Source organism: Tupaia chinensis, unplaced genomic scaffold, assembly GCF_000334495.1.
Source record: "Tupaia chinensis unplaced genomic scaffold, TupChi_1.0 Scaffold000034_1, whole genome shotgun sequence".
NCBI lineage: Eukaryota > Metazoa > Chordata > Mammalia > Scandentia > Tupaiidae > Tupaia > Tupaia belangeri.
In genome coordinates, this window is record NW_006159464.1 from 518,424 (window position 1) to 523,806 (window position 5,383).

General features: G+C 36.9%; 1 pseudogene; it reads right to left on the bottom strand.

Moving 5' to 3' along the window:
- LOC102493168 (protein FAM69A-like) overlaps positions 1–564 on the bottom strand; it is a 37,769-nt pseudogene extending 37,205 nt beyond the window's left edge.
- Between the last annotated feature and the right edge of the window lie 4,819 nt (positions 565–5,383).

Below are 5,383 nucleotides of genomic sequence, written 5' to 3' on the forward strand. Positions count from 1 at the left end.
GGCCAATGTTTGCCAATCTATTGGTGTAAGCCAATTTTCTGCCACCAAGTCAACTATGGCTAAAGTATATGGAACTGTAGCTCCATATTGAGCAACTGCTGTTTTAATTTCTTTTATAATATTAAAATCAAAGGCACCTAGGTGGCGCCATGCTTGTCCTTGTGGATCTGTGGTTTCTGTTACTGTAAAGGCTTCCTGCCCCTCAAAATCTATCAATGATTGTAGTTTTTGAACTGGTTTAAGTTTTGTACCATGAGTAAAAGTGGGCTGGTGGTGATTCCTCGAGGAATCTGTACTTTTAGATTTACCCACTTTTAGTTTTTCTAATTGTGATATTAATTCTTGATGTTTTTTTTCTAACTGAATTTGTTCTTTAAGTTGTTCTATCTTAGTCTGAACTTTTGTCTTAGGTTCAATAACAGGCATCACCAAAGATGGCGGGGCAGCCTTTTCACGGCAAGAATGATTACACACCAAAGATGGCGCAGATATGACCGAATCATAAGATGACGGTCGTTTTTTGAAAGGTGGCCATTTTAAATTATGGTATTTGCCTGTCTTCATTTTGGAAGTTTTTTGTTCAGATGGCCATTTTGGGTTTCTGCATGTGGCAGTATTTGTTTCTAAAGTTTTTTGTTCAGACGACCAATTTAGATTATTGCATTTGTCAGCCTTGGCCTCTAAGTTTTCATCCTCTGAACTAGTTGATGACTCGATTTTCTTTGGTTCTTGTAGAGCCTTAAGGTTGTTTTTCTTTTTTAGTTTTTTAGATATTTTGGGTTTTGTCTCGCTTTCAGGGCTCTTAACTTCTTCCTCACTATCTAGGGAAATAAGATCTTCTCCCTGTTCTTTTTCAGTTTCAGAATCCTCGGTTAGATCTGAGGTGGCTATAGCCTCCTCCTGGGGTTGATCATTTTGCATGATCTGCTCTCCCTTAGTGACCATAACGACAAGAACTTCTATTAAGCTCTGAACGGATATTTCGTGCTGACTAGGCTTTTGTCCCATTATTACCCGTACTTAAAATAAAACGTAAGTAAATACTTACCAGGACGTCTTCTCTTCGTCCTTCTATATTTTTTGCCGGCCTTTCTCAGAATGAATCACTGCCATTCCCTTCTGGATGATTCTATGCCATCCTCTTCTGTTTTCCATCACGGCTTTTCTTGCTTGCTCTGCACTGGAGCCTTCCTCGGGAGCTCTTCACTGGATCCCCCATACCCAAGTCCCTGTTTGGGCGCCAAGTGTCCTGGCCTGCGGGACAGGTGGACAGGTTTCCTTGGGGGAGGGAGTGAGAAATGGGACAAACACATGCACACACACACTACGAGGTGCTGATCAAGTCGTCTTCTTCCGTCTACTTCCGTTTATTGAGGAGAAATGGCGAATTACGTACAGCTGGTGGGAACCAATTGGTTGCCCGAAATGCAAATGAGATAGAGCAGCATGAACCGTTGATGTGGGTGGATCTCTCCCATTGCCTAGAAACCCAACCACTTCTGGGGAGAATGGTTGGTCACCTGATTTCTGAGAAACGATTTGCTCAGTGAGGAAGTGAAGTCTAATGGTTTCCAAGATGGTGGATAGCTCAAGATGGCTTCCGTATGCAGTGCTTGCCACATGACAATAAAAGTGCATAAAAATTTTCACCCAAAAGGTTAAAAAAAAAACAAGTAAAGGTTAAAAAAAAAAAGTAAAAATAATTTAAAGGTGACCCACAAGTCCCTCTGGGATACCCACTTCCTAAGCGCCACCTGCCTGGAAGCTGAGTTCCAGTGAAAGCAGAGTCTCATTAAGCACATCTCAACCCCTACAGGTTTGCCTTTGGAACTTGGGACCCTCCAGCACAGCACATGACTGAATGCTCTTCATTAAGTCATATTTCCTTAGTTCATACCCACCTTATCAGGAGCTGAAAGGTTGGAGGAGGATCCTACATACACTTTAACTTACCCTGATATGGAAGACAGGGCCCTATACCAGGAACACACCTGGGATCTAGGACTGATCTATCCTCCCCCAATACTAGAGAATCTACTCCAAAAAGTAGGAAAAAGTGAAGATTGCACCTTGTGACCAAAAATCAGTGTAGAGACAAAAGAAGAATGAGAAAATAAAGAAAAAAAAAAAAACTCTCCTCCTAGGGAACAGAATAACCTCTCACCAATGACTGACAGCAAAAAAGAGTTCACAGAATGTCAGAAAAAGAATTCTGAATGTTCATTTTGATAAAACTCAGTGTGATGATGGGACCCGCAGTTAGCGTAATGGCTATGTTGCTGGACTCCCATGTAGTCAACTATGGTTCGAGTCCAGGACCTGGTGGCTTAAACTCACGCTGGGCACGTGTGCGTGCATGCCCAAGATCCCAAGAGGAGAATGGAGAAGAAGGGATTGTGGCATGGCCATCCCCCCTGGGGGGTGATTTCTTGCTTTCTGTCTCTCTGTCTCTCTGTCTGGCGAGTGCACACGTGCCCTATAGCAAAAACCTCTCAAAAAAACAAAACAAAACAAAACAAAACTAAACTAAATGTGATGCAAGAGAAAACAATCAATTCCAGAAAATGAGAAAAATAATTCTAGAACATGAAAAAGGAATTCCATACAGAGATAAATACCCTAAAAAAGAATCAAACAGAACTTCTGGAAATGAAAAATAAAATACAAAAAAAAATTAAATCTTTCTTGAAAGCATTAAAAGCAGATTCAACTGCGCAGAAGAAAAAAATCTCTGGCCATGAAGACAAAGTCTCCAACATAGACAAAACCACCAAAAAGAATAGAAAAATAGCAACAACAACAAAATTGACAATAACATACAGGAAATTCTAGACATCATTCAGTGCCCAATCGTTGTATAATGGGTATTCCAGAAATTAAAGAATGTGGTAAAGGCATGTAAAATCTATTCCATGACATACTATCTGAAAACTTTCCAATATAGAGAAACATGAAGAAATTCAGACCAGGAAAGTAAGGTTACTCCAAATAGCATCAACATAGAAAAGATCCTCCCCACAGCACATCATAGTCAGATTGGTAAACATCAAGGGCTAAGACAGTAGTCTAAAAATGACAAGAGGAACATTAAGTTACTTACAAAGGTTATTCTATTAGGCTAACATCAGAGCTTTCAATTGAAACAGTCCAGGCAAGGAAAGAATGGGAAGACATGTTGAAAACATTAAAAGAAAAACAATCTCAACTCAAAATACTATACTTAAAAAAAATTTTTTTTCAAATGAGAAGAACAAATAAAATCATTCTGAAATAAACAAAAACTGAAAGACTTCACCATCACTAGACCAACTTTTCAAGAAGTACTCTACTAGGATAACTAAAGGACAAACAGAAATAGGAGGAGAAAAACAACCAAGAAAATGGCTAACAAAAATGGTAGGGATAAGCCCACTAATACATACAACATTGAATGTTAATGGATTAAATTCTCTAATTATAAGACACAGATTGGCTGAATGGGGCGACCATTGGCTGAAGGGGAAAAAATTTAAAAAAAAAAAAAAACAGAAAAACAGAAATCGTCTATATGGTCTTTATAAGAGCCACATCTTACTGATAAAGACATGCACAGACTGAGAGTGAAGGACTTCAAAAAAGATCTTTCATGGAAATGCAAACAGAAGGAGGCTAGAGTCACTACACAAATAGCAGACAAAAAAGACTTCAAGACAAAAGGTGGAAGAACGGACAAATAAAGACACTATGTAGCACCAAAAGGACTAGTTTATCAAAAAGATAAAACACTTATAAATATCTATGTACCAAACACTGGGGCACCTAAATATGTTCAAGAGAAGCTAATATATATAAAGGGAGAGATAGACTGCAACACAACACAGCAGGATCTCAAGACCCTGCTGTCCCCTCTAGCAGAACATCTAGACAAAAAAATAAACAGTTACAAGATCTAAACAATACCATGAATCAAATGGACTTGACAAACATCTGTAGGACATTTCATCCCACAAACCAAAAATACACATTTTTCTCACCCTGCCCTGGGACATTTTTGAAGATTGACCACATGATAGGGCAAAAAATAAGCCTTTATGAATTCAAATGTATAGAAACAATATCCAGTATCTTTTTTAACCAATATGGAATCAAACTTGAAATCAACTAGAGAAAGAATCCTCAAAAATACACAAAGGCGTGGAAACTATACCACCCACTCCTAAATGACTTCACAACCACTGAAGAAATTGAGATTGAAAACAAAAGATTCATGGAAATGAACCGTAATTAACAAACAAGTTTTACTATTCTATGGGACACAGAAAAGCAGTCATAAAAGGGAATTTCATAACAATTAGTCACCACAAGAAAATAAAATAGATACATGGCAAATAAACAATCTAATGATACATCTCAGGGAACTGAAAACAAAAACAAAACTGAAAAAAATAGGAGAAAAGAAATAATAAAGATTAGAGTGAAAAAAAAAAAGAAATAGAGAATAAAAGAACTATACGTAAAACAAATGAAACCAAAAGCTGGTTCTTTGAGAAAATAAAGAAAATTGACACACCACTAGCTAGACTAATCAAGAAAAACAGAGAAAGTACCATCTCAAATGAGCAACAAGATAGGCAATATGACAACAGGCATAACAGAAATAAAAAGATCATGAGAGAATGCTATTAGGAATTATATGCCAAAAAACAAGAAAACATTGAGGAGATGTACTACTTTCTAGACACATATAATGTATCAAGATTGAACCAGGAAGAAATAGAAAGCCTGAATATACCAATTAAACACAATGAAAATGAATCAGTACTAAATAGTTTACCAATAAAGAAAAGCCCAGGTCCCATGCCATCCTCTAATGATGTTTTGTATTTCTACTATGTTGTTATATTGCCTGCTTCATTGCAGATTTGATTGACCTGGTTCCTTTCTCTATACTTCTTAGTAAGTCTCATTAATGGTGTATCAATTTAGTTTATCTTTTCAAAGAACCTATTTTCTGCATAGTTTGTTTATTTTCCATTTCATTTATTTCTGCTGGTATCTTTATTATTTCCTTTCTCCTGGAGTTTTTTGGATTTCTTTTTGCTGTAGTTTTTTTTCCAATTCTCTGAGGTACGATGTTAGGTGATCCAATTTCCTTCTTCCTGTCTTCTTCTTATGCGCATTAATTGCTATGAACTTCCCTATTATGACTGCTTTATCAGTGTCCAAAAGATTATGGAAAATCATGTCCTCATTGTCATTGACTTCCATGAATCATTTATTTTTATTTTTTTATTTTAAATTTATTCATTCTCTACATAAATTTACTATATACCATCACAACACACAAATGAATTTTCCATCCAAAATACACTGTGCATTGGCTCAATCAAGCACATCAACATAC